Raw genomic sequence first — 12,130 nt, 5'->3', positions numbered from 1 at the left:
TTCACCTGCTTTACAAATGGTTCCTCAATCTTAAGTGAATTATCTTTGCACATATCTGAATAAATGAAAAAGATTAAGGACGGTTGGTGGCAAAAATATGAAAAAGTGGAAAGTTTCCCATGGCTTTCAACCTTGTGATTGCTCTTCTAAGCCACAGTCTTGGAGAAAAAAATTAACCTGCAAATGCTATCTTATTTTCTTGTAAGAATAGGAACACAGCTTCATCTTAAAAAAAAAAATTAATCCTAAGGAGTTATCTCTCCTAAGGAAAGAAAAGTTCCTGACAAAGTGGAAGGGGCAAATAGTCATAAGAAAAACATATCTGAAAAAGAATTTTTCACCAGAATTATGAGAAATTCTGTCACCCATTTCACTTTGAAATCCTATTTGCCACATACTCTATTGCAAAACCATGGTACAGTACATATTTTTCTTCCATCAGTTCATTCTTCTCGCATTATTCACAGGTTAGAGATCAGTTTCCTACAGCTTGTAGAGCACAGCAGGAGCTGAGAAGAAGTGACACACAGACTGCCCTAAGTCTGTGTACCTGAATTCCCACCTTCCACAGCTTCTTCTGCAACATTACTGGGCACATGATAGATGATTCTTTCCCTTATTTTCTGTGGGACATAACCATTTTTCCACTTGATAGGCCAGCCAGCAAGATAATCAATACATGCAGACCAGTGGGCCTCAAGAGTCATCCTGTAAGCATGATAATTACATCCAAAATGCTGTAATTAACAACATGCACCACTACAAGCTCCACTTTTTAAGGGACCAGAGTGATGATTCAGAGCACAATCCTGTACAAAGCTCCCATTTTAGGCTACAGAACTGGAAAATTGAGAACTCTTCAATAATTCTATGTTAAAACATGGTTATAATTATTATGTTATGCTGGTAACAGAATTTCATATATAATTACTGTCCCATATTAGAGGAGTAGGGTAACCAGTAGCTAGCTTAAAGTAGTTAACTTGCAATTAGCTCATAATGATTTCATTACTTGGCACATTGTTTTCTTACACAAAGCTCCCATAATTTCTTTTCTAAAATTACAGAGAGAATTGCTGATTAGGAATCTCCATGTGAGCCTGGAATTTATGCACTTGTTTAATTTCAAAATAAATAAAACTAAATTATATACTTATGCACATGTAGGCCAGGCCTACTGAGATCTTTAGGAGAAACATATTCAGGCTTCCAAAACAGAGGTACTGCCATTAACAAAATAATCTCCATCTGCAAAACAGTCCTCTTCCTTCCTTTTACAGTATTTGCAATAGTTTAGGTAGGTAACAGAATATTTTCACAGCAATCTTAATCTTTGTAATACATTTGAAAAATTCTTTGTGCTTCCTATGTGTTTTTAACATACGAATAGCTGTGGATTTGGAAAAATTCTACATGTATTGATTACACAAGGAAAAAAAAGCAAAACCTTTGATTTTACGTTCTTTCCAAAAACCTTGATCATATTTGCACAAATGTACAAATTTTTTGGAAACATCCTTCAAAATTCCTAAACAATAACAAAGAGTCAGAGTCTTCATGTTCCCCTTCTCTTTTTGTTACCCTTTGCATTCTCATCTTCTGGTTCCCACTGGCTTCCCTATCTGCTCTTCTGCTTTGGTACAAAACCCTGCTGCATGTCTGGGAGAGCTGGTAAGGAAAAGAAAGTCTTGCAGTGACAGAGCTGCTCTGCAGGCTGACAGCTCAAGACATGGCTTCTAAATAATTCAGTCTGGGACCAGACATGGTAATTCTGTCTATGCAGAAATACCTCAGAGCCGAGGTCAAACATTTCACGTTGCCAAGAACAAGCAATTAGTAAGTGGAATTTCCACACTTTGAAATGGGCTCATCGTTTGCTTTCAACTATATGGGTAGGAAATATTAGTATGTGTGGACTCAAGTTGCCATCCTTAAAAAAACCCCAACAAAACACTCTCAACATTTTTGACTTTAGATTATTTGGGAGTTATTTCATTTTCTTCTGCATTTGAGTTGATATTGCCTAGTCAGTATAGTGGTAAAGTGAGGGCTAGAGGTGTTACCATCACCAACAGAGATGGTTCTGTAATTTGCAAATGGCAAGGAAACCCAAAAGGTAGGTTATGCAAAGACAGCAGTGAAATGCCATGTGATCAAATATTTAATATTTACACTTCATTTACACATATAATTAACTTTTTCCCTGAGTATACAAACAAAAGCACATTTCTGTTTTCACCCATACACTTTAGGCAGACTAAATTGTATAAATGGAATAGATTGTCTGAAGACTAAGTACCTCCTCTAGGTGCATGCACACATCTCTGCACATGAGTTCCACACCAAGGAACTTACTCAGTCCCTGGAGAAGAAGATTTCTTAGCACAGTTCACTGTCCCTTCTGCACTGTTACAAAACAAATGCTGATGACAGCAATAGGAATAATGCTTCCAGAAAAAAAAAAGGGACTGTTTAATTAAAGTCTATAGAATGCAAATTCATCGTGCTATTCAACATGAAAGTTCTTTTCAGCTAGATAAAGAATTTTTTGTGGGGTTGTTTTTTTAATTATTTTTTTCAGACAAGCTTAATGTCTCAGGTCTGGAAGCAATCAAACTGGATGTGACTGTGAAGAACAGCTCTGAAAATACTTGCGACATAACTCTGGCCTATTGCAATGTTGTTATTATAGTTCTGGTTTCTGCTGGAGCCATGGCCATGAAGCTGCACAGGAGTCACTGACAAGCATTAACAAAAATACCCTTTCCCCCAACATCCCTCAAAGCAGCATGGATTAAATAACTGCTGCTCAGCTGCTGTCTTTAAAAAAAAAAAATTCTCTTCATTGTACATGTAGCAGTGGTAGGTTGAAGTACATTTTGCCTTTCTTTTCTTTTTCACTCCCCAAGTCATGAATCACCAGGCAGGACCACAATGAGAAAGGGTTTGGTGTCTTTTAAAAATTTTGCTTGTTTTCTTTTAGCACAGGAAAGAAGGTGCCCAGAGGAGCTTCTTTTCACTTGTTTAACATGGACAAAAAGCATCAGAAAACAGTAATTATTCAGATCCTACAGAAAAGATGTGAAATCATGTCACTGTTTCAAATGAAAGTTCAGGTATTTTCAGGGACACGCCCTATACCTATGATAAGTATGAAACTTGGTACTGTTGGTTTATGCTACTATTCTAAATATTGTTTTGAGAAAAACTATGCACAAGTGGTTTTATTCTCAAAAACTTGTTTTTTTCCTACAGAATTGGAAGCACTGGGGAAAAGCTTAGCCCAGAGTGATAAGTGGGTCAGAGGAAGACAAAAAATAGAAACAGATTGGTTAGTAGAGGATGTGAGAGTGGTTATGTGATCTAAAAAACTCCAGATTAATCTTTGCTGGTTTCTACACCAAAGATTTCTTGTGAGGCAGACTGAAAACACAGTATTACATATTTGTGTCATCCTCTGCTCTTTTCCCTACCACTTGCCAATGGCAACTGTCAGGAACAAAACATCCATCTTGATGGACTTTCAGTCTGCCTCAATATGGATGTTTTCATGTTTGCAGGAACCTTGAAAACTCCAGCATGGAGGCAGCTAACTCTGAGATCCTGAGAGTACTCAGGATAATCTACCTACCCTGTGAGCTCACTCAGCTATTTTTTGAGAAATGTAGTTCTTAAGTCTAGAGTATTAAAGTTGTAGTGCAGTTATCTACTTTTACACTGAATTTCATGTTTAATTGTATGTATTTTCCTACCAATCCTTAATTTTGATACTTTTGGAGCTGGAGTTCATGAACACCTTGACAATAACGAGTAATCAATATCTAATCCCATTATTTGATTCAACATCAATACGTGTCCCACAAATTGCATTTTTCTGCAGTAAAATACAATACTTTATGAAAAGAATGAGTATTTACCATAGTAGATCAAAATCTTACAGCACTATACAAACAAGGAAAACTGTTCTGGTCATCTGTGACAGCCTCTAAATCCATCATCAGAAACAAAAATACTTGTCAATGCTAATTAAACATTTTCCAGTTGTGTGTAACAAATCTCAGATGTCCAGCGATTACCTTTGATTATCACAGATGCTATACAGTGCTTTCAATGTTTATCTTGCTGGCTGAAGGTTTCCAGTGTAGGTAGGTGACTCAAACTGCATCCACAGCACCTCCCCAGCCAGGGGTGCTGGGAGAGTACCACATGCAGAGGTGTCTGCATGCCTAGCCATTCTCAGGAATGTGAAATATTGAAAGCTGAAGACAGAGTCAAGACTTGGAAGCAACGTACAAAGACTAAGTCAATTCTTCTACTTATATGGCAAAGCTGAGAAAGCAGCTTTTTATACTTATTTCCTCCCATTATACCTCCTCCCTCACCAAGAAATACTCTCACTTATGAGGACACTAGGATGAGAGTGGTTGAGGCAAACGTTCCTATATATGGAAGAGTCTGAGTTAAAGATAGCTCTGGATGATAGACCACATTAAATTCTCACCATGCCCATGGCTCCTCACATTTACTGTAGTAGAGATTAAATGATGAAGGAAAAGCCCACTATTTAATTCCAGATGCTTCCTGATAGGAAAAAATACTTGAAAAACTGAGAAAGAGTCCTAAATTCCTATTTATTTCCTCTCGTGATGCTATCCATAGTGTTAGTCTACATCTTTCAGTGAACCTGACACCTGAGCAAGCATTTATGTTTTCAGTTAACAGCAATGTAAAGGTGCTGGATAATATTTGTCAAGAAATGGTGCTGTTTTTCATTTGAGAGGACAATCTCCACAGCCGAACGACCTGCAAGATCAGTGTTGCACTGTAACCATAATTCAAACCACAAGCCTATAATATGTGGTTTCTACTGCCAACATATAATGCTTGCTGAATATTTAATAAAGTGTTCACAGACTTTAACAATATATACAAATATTTTCCTTAAATGCATAAGGACATTGATAAGAAATGTGACTGCCATTTTTGTCAGTCCTGAGGTAAGTGTGCAAATGTTTATCATGTTTACAATCTGGTTCTACACAGAAAGGTTTTATCCATATATTTTGTAAATTTTAAATTACATGTGCTTGCTACAACAAGTATTTCTAATGCATGCCTTTTTCTGGTTTTAGGTTAAAACTTTATAATCTCCTAAAAGTGATTTTATGAAATCTTTCTTTTTCTGTGCCACTTAAGGAATATTCTCTCTCAAAAAATATTCTCATAAAATATTTTTTTTAACAGGAAAACTTCTAATAACTAAATAGCAAGCAGAATAAAAGAAGGCTGAGCCTGTATAACCAGAAAATATACAAGACTGCTCTCACTCTGTGTGACAAACATAGAAACTGGCACAGCTGAAGACTGCACTGATCTGGAGACGAGAGCCTCCTCCTGTTTTCCACCCTGTGGGAAATGAAGAATGGCTGGTTGGTCCACATAGCTGCAAACCCATTATTTCTCCTCACCTCCCACCTATCACCCAATCTGCCTCCAAGGCTCTGTAGGTGATCCCGTGGAGGACAGATCCTTGGTGTACAGATTCCTCTGCCTGCAGGTTTGACTCCTTTGAGTTCAGCAGCAGCAGGACCACTCTCTCCACCATGCACTTCTTACCTGGCTGGTGAAGCTTTCTCTGTAAAGATGCCTGCCCTGTGCTCTACTCATGACACTGGGCTCAGCAATACCGCTGCTCACGGCAGTGCTGACTGAAACCTGCTTCCATTCACATTTCTGTCTGAGCAGGAGAAAAGGTTCAGGCTCCACCAGGGGCTTCAGGGCAGCTCCAGTCCCCAAAAGCAATGCCAAATGAGGGCTAAATGGGCACATGCAGCCCCTATCCCAGCCCTCTCCATTGCATCCAGCTCCTGTGGTGGTCTTTCCAAAGAGGCCCGCACTGGGGCTGTAAAAACACAGCATGGTAAATTCAGAATGAATATGTAAAGTATGTGTGCATGAGCGTGCATTCAAGATGTACACTTTACAGCTGGATTTCAGAACTGGAAAAGCCAGAGAGTAAAAAATGAGAATGGTTTTCTATTAGACAGTTTCAGTCTTGATAAAGAAACATCATTTGAAGAGTGAAACAGCACTACTCCTTTTAAAATTCCTGCAGCTTCTAACCAGAGTCTTGGTTTCAGCTGTTCCCTCCGCCTCGCCATGGTTAATTTTAAGCATCCCATAAACACACATGGTGGGAATGAAGGGCGGGATTGAGGGAAAAAAATGGGACCAACTTCACTCTCATTCCAGACAAATGGGGAACAAACCAAACAATCCAAATATCAAAGCAATTTACTGTGAAGCTTAGTGGCAGACTGTCAGAGACTGATAGTGACTTAAACATACTGTAAGCAGATTAATAATAATTATTTAATAGGAAGCTGAGGACATTGTACCTAGTTTGGTTACAAGCTGTACAGATTGCTACAAGCTGTACAGATTTCTTAGCCTTTTCAGAGTGGATAAAATAAAAAATTACTATGTGCTAGAAGCTTCTTTCTTTGCTGACAGGAACCAACTACACTTTTGCCCCCTCTTAAACAAACCAGTGTACTTTTCACTCCATAAATCTCATATTACTTCCTTCCTTTTCATTTATTTTGAACCAGAAGGAGGGGTTTTTAACAGAAGTGCTCTATGGCAGCAGGAGGAAAACAGCAGATCAGGATGGAAGCCGCATAAGGAAAGTAAATCAAAAGTAATAAAATCATGGAGATCTAGCAAGGTTTGTGGGGGGAAATGAAGTCGAAGTTGACTGAATCCAGAGCTGGAAAAACATTACACATGAGAAAACACCATTAAAAATAGGCTGCACTCTTAACAGATGAGATGGAAAATGAAGTAATAATTTATAGCAAAGATAGGAAAAAACCTGTCAGGTTTGCAAATTTCAAATGAGATGCAAGTTTGAATAACAAGTGATAATGAAATGCAAGCACATAATGTTATGGGTAGAATACCACAGAACAATTTAATTAAAAGGAAAACAATATGCTCTGCAACACAGGATCAGAAATAACATACTGCCTTATGTTTCTGTTCAGCTAACTAGATAGCTGTCTATCCAACAGGGCAAGCAATACATTCTAGTGCTTGAAAAATTTTGCATAAAGGTTTCAACTTGACCTGAAAAAATATCAGTAATGACTTAAAACTTTCCAAATAGGTATTTTCTAAAAATTCTTTCATCTGATTTTAAGTGACTCGAGTATGAAACAAATGGAAATGTCTGTGGGCATAAGAACTTCTGCTATCATGTATAACTTTTAAAAGTAGCTTTACTTTCAAAAGCAGAATATGCCAAGCATTTACTGTGATAAATATGGCCATTTTTCTCCCAATCCCTAAGAATGGTCTTAAAAAATTCACACAGTTTGGCAAGCCTTCCAAAAAGGAAAAAACCTCACACCCTAGAAATCTCATATGTAATATTAAGCAATGTAATAAAAGAGTAGCTTATTTTATATTGAAGGATATTAACTACAATTTGGGATATTGCAGAAGAAGAAGGTCTGTAGATTTGCAAATGAATGTCATGCATGATTTATAAATGCAAATGTGAATAGTAGGTGATAATGAAATACAAGCAAGCAAATACACGATAGATCAGATACCCTGGGGAGGTGGGGGAAGTGTGCTGCACTAAATGTACTTTTTCATATGTCAGAGTTGGACCCAAATGGCATGAGAAAGTAGCATCTTGGTAGAGTGGAATTACAGGAAAACAGTGTGTGGATAATACCAAATGAAGGTAAAGGTAGAATGAGTGTTAACAACTGTGTGAGAAAATACACTACACTATAAGGTGTATTAAAAATAAAGGCATTAATCTTAGTCTCAAGAAGAAAATACTGCTTACATTGCCCACTAAACTCAGTCAAGGTTACCAAACAGCAGAAAGTCCACAAAAGAAGACTGTGTATGAATATTAGCTTAAGTTAATGGATATTCTTGATTTACTATGATTAGTAATATACAAATACAATACCCAAGAGACAGACAAGGAATGCAGATTCAGAGGACAGGAACTGCTCCTGGGGAGCCAGGGCAAAGCAAACACCAAGAGGAGCTTTTTCACTCAAAAATACCTTTGGACACATAGCCCAGGTGCCAGCAAATTTCCTTCCACGTAGCAATGACAGACTGAAGGAACTAATCCATGCTTTCCTATATTTTGACTGATTCTGTAGTTAAAAATTCAGCTGTTGCTTAAACTGAAGGACTGTGCATCAAGAAACCTTACAAGTGTCTTTTGAAGAATTATGTGGAATTCTTTTTAGGCAGGAACTGGGGTCAGGGTTAAAAATGCACTCACCATATACAACTTTGCCTGACAAGAGAGAAGTGGCATTCTTTGATAAGACTGCTGTTAAAAACCCGAAGAGGTTAAAGTAAGAAACAGCTCCATTAAAAAGACAAAAAAAAAAAAAAGAAAAGAAAAAGAAAAAAACAGGAAAAAAAAAAAGAAAAATAAAAAAGTGAAGTGTCTTAAATAGGTGTACCGATTTCATCTTGTCTTGGTATCAGTGCAGTAGCTGTCAGCTGTTTTTCTACTGTTTTTTAAAGCTGCAATGATTTTTGTGTTGGTACACAGAGGCAGTTTGATGGCCTTCCAAATCTGTATTTGCAATTTAAGAATTAGTCACACAGGGTTCTATCAATATATAAATTATTAAAACAGAACACTAATAAAACAATGAAAGATTAAGGGTTAAGTATCTAAAATTATCTGTAACCTGCAACTTGATGCCTCATGTAAAGCCTATCCGTAGATAAAATGAAAGCTTGGAATTTTTGGGCAACTTTGACAGCTGACTTTTTAGAACAGCTTTCCATCAATTAAAATCATAGCTTTGCCTGAAATTGAGCCATGGATATCTGGCTTACTTTCCTTTGGTATACTCCATGATCTCTACCTGAAGCAGCTCTACCAGCTCAGAGGATTTAGTAAAATGTTTTACGTGGCACATGTAAAGATATATTATGAACAACTGAACATGAAACGTAAGAACTAGGAAACACCCTCCTTAGAATGGCTATATGAAATATTTAAGTATTTATATACTAGGTAACAGACTGCCAGTAGTACCTGAGCACCCAAGATATCCACAGGACATTATGAGAGAGGCATTCAGAAAAGTTTTCAAAAGAGCTGTACCATGGCCAAACCTTCAAACCTTCAAAGGGTTAATTACACAGCTGAGTGTCTACTCCATTTACTGATAAGCAGAAAATGTTGTAATTTTTTGGATTTATGAATTGCTGGGGTCAGTCTGTATCTTGCACACAACAGTGTCTGTCGGCTCTATCCCTTACATGCTGGGCAGAGACAATCCCCCTCTCGCCTGGAATCCCAGAGCCCTCTAAGCTGCTTGCTCTGTAACCTTGGCAGCTGGGGCTAACACAATTCTTCAGTTTTGTTTTTGTAACTGGGCCTCTCTAAATAAAAACTACAGAGCCTTGTTAGCCAACAACTGAGCGTGAAATCATGGCATTGCAATCCCCTACTCTAAGACTCAATCAATATTTTTCATTACAGATTTGTACAGTTAGGTCAACATAAAGAAAAATGTGCATGGAGCAAAACATACAAGACACTGAGAATGACAAAATCTCTTCCAAGGTGCAAGATTATTTTCATTATAATGATGTAAAAAATACGCTCTGATGTAGTTTTTAAATAAAAATGAAGGAAACCTACATTTGGTTGCACACAACAAAGTGATCAGTACGGCCTGTACTGACACATCTTGGTAATACAATCTGTTTGACATTCAAAAGATTTACTATTCCTTTAAATTACATCATTGTACATTAAGCAACATAAGAGATAGGTCTAAACTACTAAATTTTCTGGATGATATTTTCCTTGCATTAATTAGTAGGAAGGAGGATTAGATACAGGCACAGGGCTAAGCTGGTACATTTCAGCTTGAGAATCAGGGGCAATCTGCTCCACAATGTAGTTGCTGCTCTGACCCATTTCCAACAAGTTTTAGCTCAGTAGTATACACTGGACCACTCATTTTCCTGAACCACACTGAAAAGCATGAAGATAGAACCAAACATACCTGGAATTCTTGATAACACAAAGGTGCTCACTACAGACTTTTACTAGGCAAACTAAGTTTTACTTTACCATCGACAGTTTTGATCCCTAACATGAATAATGAATTAGGATAATTTGGTAACAAAAATAAAGACCATACCTGAATTTTAAGCACCCTATTTTTACATAAACATTTGTTGAAATAATATTTTTCTCTTGTATTTGAAGAGAAATATCACTTTGTACCACCAAACATGCTTACTCCCAGGAATTATGGTTGCAAAAAGTCAAATATGTGTTATGTGTCAGATGTGAATCTATTTCAGAGCAGCTACATTACAATGTGAATTGAACCTCATATCTATGTAAAAACTCACTGTCACTTAATAACATTAATGTGAAACCATGGCCTTGATCTGAAGGACAGCCATCACAGAGGGATTTAAAGGACTTTTATAATCCTGGTGACTATTTTACCCCGATCAAGTTGCTTGCTGAAAGCCCCAAGACCAATTTTTCTTCTGATAGGAACACCCTCAGAAAGAGTGCCTTTATTACAGGTCTGTATTGTTGAACTATTTCTTCTACTGGAAGAGCATCCACTCACTTGTCCAAAGACAGTCCCACTGCTGGGTAGGAATTTTCTTCTTCATATATAACTTCAATTCTCAATTTATTTTTCCTAAATCCCAAACAAACCCTCTGTCTTCCACCACTGTCTTACAGAATTCAAAAAGCCAAAATATTTATTGAAGACTGCAAAAAAAAAAGTCTCTTTATAATCTACAGAGGACTGAAGTTTAACTCAGCTGGTTAGAGCACGGTGCTAATAACACCAAGATTGTGGGTTCAATTGCTACAGGACATTACTGAAAGAGTTGATGGTCCTTGTGGGTCCCTTCCAACTCAGAATATTCTGTGAAGTGTTTATAAATTTAAAATGGTTTTTGAAAACTCAACTGTTCTTCGTGTCTGCAGCAAATAGAATAACTATGAACCACAGCAGGAGCAGCCAAGTCTTTCTTGATGTCTAACAGTGAGGATAGAAAGATTCTGGAACAGGCTACCCAGAGGAGGTGGTGGTATCACTATTATTGGATGTTTTTAAAAACAGGTTAGTCAAACATCTGTCAGAATGACACAGATAGAGCTGATTCTGCCTTGGGGAAGGCAGGATAGACTAGATGACCTCTCGAGGCTCTTCCTGCCCTATTTTTTATGATTCAGTGATTCAGCACATAGCTTTGAAACACCCTGGGGCTTGATTCTTTTCTCGCCTCATGTTATTTTTAAACTGGTGCAACTTCACTGACTTCAGTAGAGCTTTTCCTCCCTGTCCTGCAGTAAGTGTGAGAAGAATCAGAACCCACATTTCTTGCACAAATGGAGACTGGGTCTACCCTCCCACTGTGCTGCACAGCTGATTTCCTGAGATAACATTTTTTACCTCTTTAAAGCAGGCAATATCAGCGATTTAAGTCAACCTTTGTATTATTTTAGTAAAAATCTGACTCCCATTATATGAAGCAAAGGCAAAAAAAAAAAAAATTCCAGTAGAAACATTCTTTGCAATTTTAGTGAATCAACTTTTTCTCCCAACATATTTTTCTCTTTGTGTAAAGATGGAGCTTGGGACTGAGAAAAAGTCCACCTCACCGACTGAAGGAAGCCACAGCAGATAGCAAAGAGGAGGAAAGGAAACAGGAAACTAAGTATCTGGCAGTGCCTTAGAACCAAGGATACAATACACTACAGCTGGCTGCGACATCTTATAGACAGGGTATTCTAAAAATGTTACAGACTGGGGGTGGGTTTAGCATGTGAGCTAATAAGTGTGGAAGCTAATCACATTCCCATCCATCAGTCCCCAAGGACAAAGAAATAGATAAAATATGTCAGAAGCCCCTGAAGCTACACAGCATCTAGAATACTACATATTTGAAAATGTCAGAGCTATCCACATTCCACATGCAGTCAGCAGGTTTACACAGAGCTTCAAATACCCAGAAAATCTGTAGTCCATTCCACAGTCACTGAAATACTATTACACTGCCCCAACTTCAAACACAGGGACCACAG

General features: G+C 37.7%; 1 protein-coding gene across 15 annotated transcripts in view; it reads right to left on the bottom strand.

Moving 5' to 3' along the window:
- Positions 1-12,130, bottom strand: part of CDK14 (cyclin dependent kinase 14) — a 405,136-nt gene that overhangs the window by 121,473 nt on the left and 271,533 nt on the right. The gene's annotated exons all lie outside the window — the stretch shown is intronic.

This window comes from Sturnus vulgaris, chromosome 1 (genome assembly GCF_052056855.1).
Source record: "Sturnus vulgaris isolate bStuVul1 chromosome 1, bStuVul1.hap1, whole genome shotgun sequence".
Taxonomy (NCBI): Eukaryota; Metazoa; Chordata; class Aves; order Passeriformes; family Sturnidae; genus Sturnus; species Sturnus vulgaris.
Note: the sequence above shows the minus strand (reverse complement) of the source record. Positions and strands in the feature narration are given on the sequence as shown.